General features: G+C 44.0%; 1 long non-coding RNA gene and 1 pseudogene across 1 annotated transcript; one reads left to right on the forward strand and one right to left on the reverse strand.

The window, feature by feature from the left end:
* The first annotated feature begins 3913 nt into the window (after positions 1-3913).
* LOC111970944 (complex I assembly factor TIMMDC1, mitochondrial-like) lies at positions 3914-6339 on the forward strand (annotated as a pseudogene).
* Positions 6340-7939: 1600 nt separating this feature from the next.
* Positions 7940-8877, reverse strand: LOC111970859 (uncharacterized). Its single transcript, XR_002878181.2, has 2 exons — positions 8208-8877; positions 7940-8112 (listed from the first exon to the last, which is right to left on the reverse strand). It is a non-coding gene; the product is annotated as an uncharacterized lncRNA (long non-coding RNA).
* Between the last annotated feature and the right edge of the window lie 4337 nt (positions 8878-13214).

Raw genomic sequence — 13214 nt, forward strand, 5'->3', positions numbered from 1 at the left:
CTTCTCACAAAGACACAGCGTTTGGAACCAAAAATCTCACATTTTCCACCAGTCTAATGTCTATTGCTTGTGTTTCTTGGCCCAAGCAAATCTCTTATTATTATTAGTGTCCTTTAGTAGTGGTTTCTTTGCAGAAATTTGACAATGAAGGCCTGATTCACGCAGTCTCCTCTGAACAGTTGATGTTGAGATGTGTCTGTTACTTAAACTCAGTGAAGCATTTATTTGGGCTGCGATTTCTGAGGCTGGTAACTCTAATGAACCTATCCCCTGCAGCAGAGGTAACTCTGGGTCATCCTTTCCTGTGGCGGTCCTCATGAGAGCCAGTTTCATCATAGCGCTTGATGTTTTTTGTTACTGCACTTTAAGAAACTTTCAAAGTTCTTGAAATTCTCAGATTGACTGACTTTCATGTCTTAAAATAATGATGGACTGTCGTTTCTCTTTGCTTATTTGAGCTGTTCTTGACATAATATGGACTTGGTCTTTGACCAAATAGGGCTATCTTCTGTATACCACCCCTACCTTGTCACAACACAACTGATTTGGCTCAAACACACTAAGAAGGAAAGAAATTCCACAAATTAACTTAACAAGGCACACCTGTTAATTGAAATGCATTCCAGGTGACTACCTCACGAAGCTGGTTGAGAGAATGCCAAATGTGCAAAGCTGTCATCAAGGCAAAGGGTGGCTATATTTTAATCAAAATCTATTTTGATTTGTTTAACACTTTTTTGGTTACTACATGATTCCATATGTGTTATTTCATAGTTTCGATGTCTTAACTATTATTCTACAATGTAAACAATAGTAAAAATAAAGAAAAACCCTTGAATGAGTAGGTGTCAACTTTTGACTGGTAGTGTGTACATTACCTTCGGAAACTATTCAGACCCCTTCACTTTTTCCACATTTTGTTACCTTACAGCCMTATTATAAAATTGATTCAATTGTTTTTTTCCCTCATCAATCTACACACAATAACCCATAATGACAAAGCAAAACCAGAAATATCACATTTACGTAAGTATTCAGACCCTTTACTGAGTACTTTGTTGAAGCAATTACAGCCTTGAGTCTTCTTGGGTATGATGCTACAAGCTTGGCACACCTGTATTTGGGGAGTTCTGTCAGGTTGAATGGGGAACGTTGCTGCACAGCTATTTTCAGGTCTCTGCAGAGATGTTAGATCGGGTTCAAGTCCGGGCTCTGTCTGGGACATTGAGACTTGTCCCGAAGCCACTCCTGCGTTGTCTTCAAATCAAATTTTATTCGTCACATGCGCCGAATACAACAGGGGTAGGTAGACCTTACAGTGAAATGCTTACTTACAAGCACCTAACCAACAATGCAGTTTAAAAAAAATATGGTTAAGAATAAGAAATAAAAGTAACAAATAATTAAAGAGCAGCAGTAAAATAACAATAGCGAGACATTGACTCTGTACCGGGTACCGGTAATATGTACATGTAGGTAGAGTTGTGACTATGCATAGATGATAACAACAGAGAGTAGCAGCGGTGTAAAGGTGGGGTGATGGGGGGGGTGCAATGCAAATAGTCTGGGTAGCCATTTGATTCGATGTTCCGGAGTCTTATGGCTTGGGGGTAGAAGCTGTTTAGAAACCTCTTGGACCTAGACTTGGCGCTCCGGTAACGCTTACCGTCCGGTAGCAGAGAAAACAGTCTATGAATAGGGTGGATGGAGTCTTTGACAATTTTTAGGGCCTTCCTCTGACACRGCTTGGTATAGAGGTCCTGCATGGCAGGAAGCTTGGCCCCAGTGATGTACTGGGCCGTTCGCACTACACTCTGTAGTCCCTTGCGGTCGGAGGCCGAGCACATGCCATAACAGGCAGTGATGCAACCAGTCTTGGCTGTGTGCTTAGGGTTGTAGTCCTGTTGGAATGTGAAACTTTGCCCCAGTCTGAGGTCCTGAGCGCTCTGGAGCAGGTTTTCATCAAGGATCTCTCTGTACTTTTCTCCATTCATCTTTCCTTCAAACCTGACTAGTCTCCCAGTCCCTGCCGCTGAAAAACATCCCCACAGCATGATGCTGCCACCACCATGCTTCACCATAGGGAGGGTGTCAGGTTTCCTCCAGAAGTGACGCTTGGCATTCAGGCCAAAGAGTTGAATCTTGGTTTCACCAGACCAGAGAATCTTGTGCCCTTTAGGTCCCAAGCGGGCTGCATTTTACTGAGGAGTGGCTTCCGTCTGGCCAATCTACCATAAAGGCCTGATTGGTGGAGTGCTAGAGAAATGGTTGTCCTTCTGAAAGGTTCTCCCATCTCCACAGAGGACTGTAGAGCTCTGTCAGAGTGACCTTCCCTTGATCACTTCCCTGACCAAGGCCATTCTCCCCCTATTGCTCAGCTCTAGGAAGAGCTCTAGGAGCAATTTAAGAATGATGGAGGCCACTGTGTTCTTAGGGAGCTTCAATGCTGCAGAAATGTTTTGGTACCCTTCCCCAGATCTGTGCCTCGACACAATCCTGTCTGAGCTCTACGGACAATTCCTTCGACCTCATGGCTTGGTCTTTGCTCTGACATGCACTGTCAACTGTGGGACATTATATTGGCTGGTGTGTGCCTTTCCAAATCATGTCCAATCAATTGAATTAACTGCCTTGTTCAGGGGCAGAACGACAGATTTTTTGTCTTGTCAGCTCGGGCATTCGATCTTGCAACCTTTCGGTTAGTAGTCCAACGCTCTAACCACTAGGCTACTTGCCACCCCAAGTCCAATCAAGTTGTAGAAACATCTCAAGGATGATCAATGGAAACAGGATGCACCTGAGCTAAATTTTGATTCTCATAGCAAAGGGTCTGAATACTTATGTAAATAAGGTTTTTCAGTTTTATTTTTAATACATTTGCAAAAATATATATATATTTTTGCTTTGTCATTATGGGGTATTGTGTGTAGATTGCTGAGGATTTTTATTTATTTAATCCACTTTAGGATAAGGCTGTAATGTAACAAAATGTGGAAAAAGTCAAGGGGTCTGAATACTTTCCGAAGGCACTGTATATGAGTCTTGTGATTTAGGAAAATGTAATTCCGAAAGTGTTTTAGTATAAATGGGTCCTAGCGAAATAATTGTTGATATATACTGTTAATTATGATATCATTTATTAGATAAGAAAACGCTGATAATGAATATACTTTTCCTACAGTGTCTTCAGAAAGTATTCATACCCCTTGAATTATTCTACATTTTGTTGTTACAGCCTGAATTCAAAATGGATTAAATATATTTTTTGTCACCCATCTACACACAATACCCCATAATGGAAAAAAGTGAAAACATGTTTTAAGATATTTCAGCAAATTTGTTGAAAAATGAAAAACATATCTAATTTACATAAGTATTCACACCTATTTGCTATGTCATTCCAAATTGAGCTCCGGTGCATACAGTTTCCTTTGATCATCCTTGAGATGTCGCTACAACTTGATTGGAGTCCACCTGTGGCCAATTCAATTGTTTGGACATGATTTAGAAAGAAACACACTTGTCTTGATATAGTCCCACAGTTGACAGTGCATACATAACAGTAAATATTCGAGAGAGAATTGTGAGGAGGCATATATCTGGGAAAGGGTATAAAACCATTTCTAGTGTTGAAATTTTCCAAGAGCACAGTGGTCTCCATCATTGGGAAATCTGGGATTTATGGGAGAGTGGCCAGACGGTAGCCACTCTTGAGAAAAAGGCACATGACAGCACGCCTGGAGTTTGCAAAAAGGCACGTGAAAGACTCAGAGCATAAGGCAAAAGATTCTGTGGTCTGATGATTTGACCTGAATGGAAAGCGCTATGTCTGGAGAAAACCAGGCACAGCTCATCACCCATCTAACACCATCCCTACCGTAAAGCATGGTAGTGGTAGCATCATGCTATGGGGATGCTTTTCAGTGGCATGGACTGGGAGACTGGTAAGGACAGAGGGAACAATTAATGGAGACAAATACAGGCAAATCATTAATGACAACCTGCTTCATTGCAAACAACCATAGACTGGGGCAAAGATTTACGTTCCAACAGGACAATGACCCCAAGCATACAGCCAAAGCAACGCTGGAATGGCTTCAGAACAAGACTGTGAAAGTCCTTGAGTGGCCCAGACTTGAATCCCATTGAAAATCTGTGGAAATACACCACCGCTCCCCATCTAACTTAAGAGGTTGAAAAAATACGCAAGGAAGAATGGGAGAAAATTCCCAAATCCAGATGTGCAAAGCTGATAGACATACCCAAGACGACTCAAAGCTGTATCCCCACCAAAGGTGCTTCTACAAAGTATTGACTTGAGTGTGAATACTTATGTAAATGAGACATTTCTGTATTTCATTTTCAATACATTTGCTAATTTCTAAAAACATATTTTCACTTGTATTTAGATGGGTGGACATTTTTTCTTTTGAATTCAGCCTGTAACACAACAATGTAGAATAAGTCAAGGGTATGAATACTTTCTGAAGGCACTTGGTAAGTGTGATTTTGTAAATGTGTGAGTATGACATTCCTGCCTGTGTGGGTTTGAGCAGCTGTGACAGGAGGCCTATTCAGGCTGAACCTGGGTCTGGGAGGACTGGTGGCAGGCACGGCCATAGGAGCAACCATGGGGTGAGATATGATAAGGGTTTTCAGTGGCAAAATAACGGGCTGGTTTTGAACAAAGTGGTTACCTGGACTAATAGTGTTTACAGTGGAGAAGAGGTTTGAGGAGCAGTTTGAGGGAGCCAGATACTGCAGGGCAAGCCCGGACTATGGTAAAATATGAACTATGAAGCCTGAAGAATGTGAGAAGCAAGTCTCTGGCTGCCAGCTGCGCCCCCTCCCTGCAACCCCTCTGCTACCCAGCTGCCCCCCTCCCTCCCCCTAACCATGCGCTGGGTGCCAGAGGGACTCATGTGCGTTGCAGAGGGTTGTGTTTTGGGCAGAAGAGCAGGGAGGGAGGCCAAGGCAGCAGCTGCCCCTCTATTTTTACCACCCCATTGTTATGCCAGTGTTTCATCTCCATCCAGCTCCCGCTATCTCTGCTGCACTAGTCCCTTCTGTCCTCTCCTCTTCACCTGTCTTCTCCCTCTTTTTCCTCTCCTGCCTCTCTTCCCCCTTTTGATTTGTATGTATATCTAATGTGTCCGTGAAGGTTTTTAGAGTAGTAATGGACTGGGTGTATGTGATCCAACATCCATGTTGCTGTGTCTCCAGAGCGAAGCAGAGTGCTGTCCATGTCTGCCTCAGTGCCCAGCCACCTGGACTGTGTGTTTGATGTGTGCAAACAGTCCCGGGAGCACCCACAGCCTCAGCCAGGTGCAACGTGGGGCGTGGGGGGATGAAAGCAGGCAGCTAATCAGATAACACATCACGCTCCAAATGTCTGCCCCTACCTCCCTCATAGTCCTGACACATGGACGAGGTGATAGGGGCGGGGCGGGTTACTAAGTGAGTGACAGCCACCACAGCTCTTCATGCTAAACTCAGTTTAGGGGGGTTGGAATGAGAGCTGTAGTTGATATCGTGTGAAATGCTCAGAGAMGCAGCAACATGGCGTCCATCTCTGAAGTTGGCCAAACTCTCTGTATTGTATAACAGTCTGAGAGTAAGTGACAGCCACAGTGACAGAATTTAATGTGACGCAGAACATTGACATGTTGGAATGAAGGTGATGTCAGCTCGGCTCATGTCATCTCGTCAGGGTGCCGGCAGGAGCTCTGATCATCGCCATGCAGGGATTGGCTGGAGCTCTGATCATCGCCATGCAGGGATTGGCAGGAGAAACGGTCTGGGAGAGGAGGAGGAGGAGGGAGCGCAGAGAGCTGTATGAACTAAAACTGGCAGAATGGTACATTCCATGGGCATCAAAACACACACACACACACACAACACTTTTACTCCTAGTATTCACTCACTTTTTCCTACGCCCTCAAGGAGTGCCCGTTTGTAGTTGACGGATGACCTGACTGCTGATTTGAGCAGCAGTGGGCGGACCCAGGATGTAGACAAGGACATACAGAAGATCCAGGAGCTGCTCAGTTTACCACGGAACGAGTCCTTGGCCCAGGACTGACAGCAGCTGAAATACTCAGATACCAATCATAGCCATCCTCACAGACAGACAATGGTGGGTGGGACTTTCCTCACCCCTGAGGACATACTGGTTTCTGTTGATGTTGACTACTCTATTCTTTTTACTTCTGTTGAATGGAAAAGGGGCCCTACTTATTCGCTCAACAAAATATGTATTGATGCTGTATTATGATTTATACTGTAAATGTGATTGCTTTGTCTGGAACTTTTAAATGATTTCCAACATATTTAATATAAATGGCAATAATGACACAGTATCTTCAGGTCTGAAATTCATCTGCACTGTTCAAGTAAATGCATTTTTGTAAAAATATTAAACATTTAGAATTGAAAAATCGGGGGGGTCTCAGCATTCTGTTAGCATGGAATTAACCTGTTTTATTCTTTCTTAATCACAGTGGGGTGTGTGTCTAGAAACATACAAATTGAATTACAATCTGTGTGTCTGTGTGTTTCCATGTTTGTGATGTTGGCCCCTAGGCTTGTCAGCAGCAACTAGGTCAACCATAGCCTATGCCCCTGCTGTAAACAAGATGTGGCACAGTAGCAGCTGGGGCTCGGAACAGGACTCAGACTGACAACATATAGCCACAGCTAACATTCTAATTCTACTTTAAAGGTTTGGTCAGTGACGATCGGTTACAGCTGTGTGCTTTATTGTGTCATTAAGTTATGATTTTTTTTATTTATTTAACTAGGCAAGTCAGTTAAGAACAAATTCTTATTTTCAATGAAGGCATAGGAACAGTGGGTTAACTGCCTTGTTCAGGGGCAGAACGACAGATTTTTACCTTGTCAGCTCGGGGATTCGATCTTGCAACCTTTCGGTCACAAGTCCAACACTAACCACTACCTGCCGCCCCATCATCTGAATGAATTACATTTCATGTCCTATCAGAGGTAATCTCCTCAGATCAACAAGTGATGTAAGCATTATTATGCYAATTCGTTTTTGTTGAAATGCAACGCAATAGTGTCTACTTTTGTTCCAGGGAGCTATTACTAAAGAAATGCATTCCTCTTCACCTCCCAGCTGAAGGCTAGCCTACAGTCCAATTTAAATAATTGGATTGGAATGGCATTAGGAATGTATGGAATTTATTTTCAGGGCACTGGGCAGCATGTTTTAGACAAAATGACAGGCTTTTAAAACATATTTTACCAAAACAATTCATGCTGCTGTACATTGCATATATTGTATAACATCTCTACGCCTACAGTGTGTATGTAAAGCTGTCAAAGCTAATGGGATCTCCGTATAGGGCAGGCCCACTATAACCGAAATAACATTGGAAAGGTAGGTGTCTATAGAAAAGCAACCTCAGAGGTAACGTGAGAAAATGCGAATGAAAACCGACCAATTTTGTGCAGTTGAAAACCTCACCACTGTCAGTTCCTTGTCTCACTGCATCAATATTGACATCGCCATGTGCCCGCTAACAACGTTGGGTTACGGAAGTAGCCTTGGTTCTCTGAGTAGAGTCTGTCGCCAAGCGATTTATGGGAACTCAATCACGCGATGTGATTGAAATGCATAATATCAAATGTTTAAGTGATAATTTTTTACAACGGGTTACCAACGTATTGAAATAATGATCGACATATTTTAATTAAAAAAGTAATTTTGATACATGTATTCGTACTATTTCATCCTTCCACAAGATATAGTCCCGACACAAATCTAGGGTTGCTAGAGACGCGACCCAGTCGTTCGTTTTTTTTGTTCTGTATCTGTGGAAGCGACCAAGTCGTTCTTCTAAATGCCATACTGACTGGCAACATTCTTATTTATCCCTTGCGGGACACTGTTCAGACAAAATAAAGACAATCCATGATATTCATTTGAGCTGATTTTAATAAATGAAACCATACATTCACGTTGTTATCCACCACAGCTGACTTAAGTGATAAAGGCCCGAGAGGCCGGTGTTTGTTGGATATATTGGCACCGGTGTCTCCCTTGGGTCCAGATGATTCTTTATGGCCTCGTTATATGCGAGAGTGGCGTATCTGAGAGAGAGGATGCATTGTTATTATATTGTTTTCCAGTAGCCTAATTACGGGTGCAACTTAGAAATTACACAAACAGGTTATGAACAACATACCTTAGGCCGTTGGGCTTTAGTTGTCTGTTCCCCACTTTTCCTCTTCGACCCAGATGTAACTGGAGGTCGAACCACACTTTCTGGACCAGACCGCTTGGTGTTGCGGGATTCAGAGCCTGGGAGTTTTGGAGCTGGGCCATGTCCTTATCGGTGAAGGGAGGGTGGCTGTTTGTGATATATTTTCCTTGCCGTCTTAGCTGTTCGATGTTTCCCTGAAATACATGATTCGATGTGGTAAATTCAGTGTCCTGCATAAGGCACCAGCTGCAACCGATGGGTGGGTCATTTAGAAACCCGTTGAGCCCACTCCGGAGTGCCAGGTAGCTACTTATGCTGTACCGCCCCTTCCCATTTCGTACATTTCCATAAAACTGTCGGAGAAGGATGTTAAATTCTTCCTTAATGACCGTTTTGAAGTCAACAACTGTTTTATTCTCTGCTAGCCAGCCCTCGAAGCAAAGCACAGCTCAGTTTGTATCTTAACTGTGTTTTTTTCCGTTGCGGCTTTTCTCTAGGTCATTCAATGCGGTATCCTTCAAATCTGCATGCCTGGGTATTATTGGCATCTATTTTTCCCATTCATCCATAGTCATGCCGCCGAAAAGATCAAAATAAATGTTCCACTCATCCATTTTAGTTTTCGCAACAAAGTATCGATTTAGCCAGCCAACTGAAAAAGTTGTGCATGTTGCTATGACAACCAGCTCAAATTGCTGTCAGTGTCGTTCTGATACATTCATTTTATATGGGACGGTGGAGATCGCAATTCAACATTGAAACAATATTGAAAAGGTCAGAGAAACAGACAGCAAGGTTTATACAAGTCTCTGCTGTTGAAAACCAAATGCTGGTCTATAAAATAAATGGGAGATCATGTCTAGATGCTTTTAATAGTGGAGATCAAGTTTATACATTTCCTGGCAGGGTGGATGAGACAGTGGATTGTGCAGTGAGATGGAACAGAGTAAATAGGCATTTCAACGTCATAGATTTAGCCGGTGGTAACTTGTGAAATAGACAGCGACTGGAATGCGGTTTTAACCAATCAGCATTCAGGATTAGAACCAACCGTTGTACAGTCACTCCACACCCTTACTGTACCCACGTGACCTGTCATTATAAAAGGTGGCGTGGCGTTACATACTGTCTATTACTTTACATAACCCCATGGAGGTGGCGGAACGACATGAAAGCTTAGCGACCTGTTACTCTACTCTGAGAACCAAGGTTACATCCGTAATGTTCTCTTTCGTTTTCGTAACATGTCACCAAACAACCTATGGGAGAGGRTGTACCAAAGAGTTCTTTCTGACAACAGAGTGGGATAACCCCCCATTTAACTTAGTCCAGATGAGTCCCAGGGACGTCCTTGTATCCACACAGGATGCAGCAAAATATAATTACCCAACAGGGTAACACAGAATTTCACCTGTCATATACAACCTTATACACAAGCAAGCTGAAAGCTAGAACTTAAAACATGAGGCTTCAACTGGGTGCAACAGCACCAAGAGAGGAACGCCACTGTTTAGAACGTCCATCTCACTGATGGTTTACATTTACATTACATTTAAGTAATTTAGCAGACGCTCTTATCCAGAGCGACTTACAAGTACATACATTCATACTTTTTTTTTTGTTGTACTGGTTGATAAGTATGTACAAGGTTCACGGTATCGGTCACTTTTCTGGGTTGAGCTAGTGTGCTGTGTCCAGATTCACACCCCCCCCACTGATGTTGTGGGCATAACATTGAGTGTGTAGTACCTCATGAAAGTCATGGGTGTTTCCCAACTTGCATCAGCACAGATAGAGTCCAGGGAGGCCCCTCTYAACAGGGCCCATGAAGTGACCATACCCCTGGTGGAGCGTATAGTTTTGACAATGCACCAATGTACCAGTCTCTGCTTCAAAACAGTGCAACCTTTGGTGTTCTCCACATAACACACAAAAAACTGTTCCGGTTGACAAACAGTGCTTGTTGCAGCAAGATAGGCAGTCAATTCCCTAACTGGGCAAAGGGTATGCAACTCATGACTCTCTTGTGAGGAGTGGGGAGGCAGGTGAAATGCTGCTATGATTAAGGGCTGGTTAGCATGTGATGATGAAAGCACCTTAGGTAAGAATGCTAGATTTGACAGAAGCACTGCCTTTTAGAGCCATTTTCTGCTGAAGTGAGGCTGGAAGGATGGGTAGAAAGAGCATGTAATTATCCAACACGCTTGGCTGAAACAATAGCCAATTGACTGAGAGCTCACATACACTATATATACAAAATGATGTGGACACCCTTTCAAATGAGTGGTTTCGGCTATTTCAACCACACCCGTTACTGACAGGTGCATAAGATCGAGCACAAAGCCGTGCGATCTCCATAGACAAACATTGGCAGTAGAATGGTCTTACTGAAGAGCTCAGTGACTTTCAACGTGGCATCATCATAGGATGCCCCTTTCCAACAAGTCAGTTTGTAAAATTTCTGCCATGCTAGAGCTGCCCCTGTCAACTGTAAGTGTTGTTATTGTGAAGTGGAAATGTCTAGAAGCAACAACGGCTCAGCCGCAAAGTGGTAGGCCACACAAGCTGACAGAACAGGACCGCCGAGTGCTGAAGTAAAAATCTGTCCTCGGTTGCAACACACTACCGAGTTCCAAACTGCCTCTGGAAGCAACATCAGCACAATAACTGTTGGTTGGGAGCTTCATGAAATGGGTTTCCATGGCTGAGCAGACGCACACAAGTCTAAGATCCCCATGCGCAATGCCAAGCTTCGGCTGGAGTGGTGTAAAGCTCGCCGCCATTGGACTCTGGAGTGATGAATCACGCTTCACCATCTGGCAGTCCGACAGACGCATCTAGGTTTGGCGGATGCCAGGAGAACGCTACCTGCCCCAATGCATAGTGCCAACTGTAAAGTTTGGTGTTGGAGGAATAATGTTCTGGGGCTATTTTTCATGGTTCGGGCTAGGCCCCTTAGTTCCATTGAAGGGAAATCCTAATGTTACAGCATACAATGACATTCTAGACAATCCTGTGCTCTCAACTTTGTGGCAACAGTTTGGGAAAGGTCCTTTCCTGTTTCCTGTTTCTGCTTGACAATGCCCCCATGCACAAAGCGAGTTCCATACAGAAATGGTTTGTCAAGATTGGTTTGGAAGAACTTGACTGTCCTGCACAGAACCCTGACCTCAACCCCATTGACCTTTGGGATCAATTGGAACGCTGACTGCGAGCCAGGCCTAATCGTCCAACATCAGTGCCCGGCCTCACTAATGCTCTTGTGGCTGAATGGAAGCAAGTCCCCGCAGTAATGTTCCAACATCTAGTGGAAAGCCTTCCCAGAAGAGTGGAGGCTGTTGTAGCAGCAAAGGGGGGACCAACTCCATTTTAATGCCCATGATTTTGGAATGAGATGTTCAACCAGCAGGTGGCCACATACTTTTGGTCATGTAGTGTAGGTCAAGTGAAGACAGAGGCTCAAATGGTGGGCTCATAAGTGATCATAGGACAACAGCTAACGCCCATGAGGGTATTAAAGGAGCGTTGGAGGGCCGTAGCCTGTGGGCACCTTTAATGAATTGTAATTCTAGAATGCCCCTGATGATGCACCTGCAATCTGGCCATGCCATATACACTTTTAATGTATACTGAACAAAAATATAAACGCAACAATTTCAACGATTTTACTGAGTTCATATAAGGAAATCAGTCAATTACAAAACATTAATTAGGCCCTAATCTATGGATTTCACATGACTAAGCAGGGGCTTTATTACAGACAGAAATACTCCTCAGTGTCGTCAACCGTCCAGTTGGCTTGTCTCAGATGATCTTACAGATGAAGAAGCTGGCTGTAGAGGTCCTGGCTGGCATGGTTACATGTGGTTGTAAGGCCGGTTCAACATACTGCCAAATTCTCTAAAACGACGTTGGAGGCTGTTTATGGTAGATACATGAACATTCAATTCTCTGGCAACAGCTCTGGTGGACATTCCTGCAGTCAACATGCCAGTTGCGTGCGCTCTCAAAACTTGAGACATCTGTGGCATTGTGTTGTGTGACAAAACTGCACATTTAAGAGTGGTATTTTATTGTCCCCAGTACAAGGTATACCTGTGTAATGATCATGCTGTTTAATCAGCTTCTTGATGTGCCACACCTGTCAGGTGGATGGATTATCTTGGCAAAGGAGAAATGCTCACTAACAGGGATGCAAAAGAAGAGAAACAAAGCTTTTTGTGCGTATGGAACATCTCTGGGAACTTTTATTTCTGCTCATGAGACATGGGACCAACACTTCAGTATAGATGGGGACTTCCCTGCAGACATAAGCTACTGGAGAAAAGTCAAATTACAGAACAAATTCCACTTTCCAGCAAAGAGGATGCCCTCTCTGCCTGAACTGTATCAATTACCAAGGAGGGCAACCCTGCAGCTACAAGGCAGTCACGTTCAGGGGCCACATCCACAACTTCAGTATGCTGGGTTAGGGTGCCAAAGCTTGCCGTTCGCTTGTGACAGGAGGTCCTTTCGAAGAGGGGAATCCCATGATTGGGTGGTTGTCAGCTGTACAAGGTCTGAAAACCAGTGATGCTGTGGCCAATGTGGATCAACAAGTAGAACTGACGTGCTCTCGAGACTGATCTTCCTCAAGACCTTGATGGAGCAAGGGAATTGTTGGAAACTCTTCTAGCAGCCCACTGTATCCGCCAGGCTGAAGGATAAGGGCCTCCACTAGAGAGAAGGTATGCTGCCTGATTCTCCACACCCGGCAGGTGTATTGCTCTGAGGGATGTAAGGTGTCTGTTTGCCCAAAGCAGTAGCTCCATTACTACCTGCTGCAGTGCTATAGACCTCAGTCCGCCCTAGTGGTTGATGTGTGCAACCACGTTGTCCTATAGTACTGGGAGGAAGTGACGGAGTGCAAGGTGAACCGCATTGAGCTCCAGTACGTTGATGTGAGGTGTTGTCCATGGTGCTGACCATACAAGATAGACCCCTGACTAG

Source organism: Salvelinus sp. IW2-2015, linkage group LG12, assembly GCF_002910315.2.
Source record: "Salvelinus sp. IW2-2015 linkage group LG12, ASM291031v2, whole genome shotgun sequence".
NCBI classification, from domain to species: Eukaryota; Metazoa; Chordata; class Actinopteri; order Salmoniformes; family Salmonidae; genus Salvelinus; species Salvelinus sp. IW2-2015.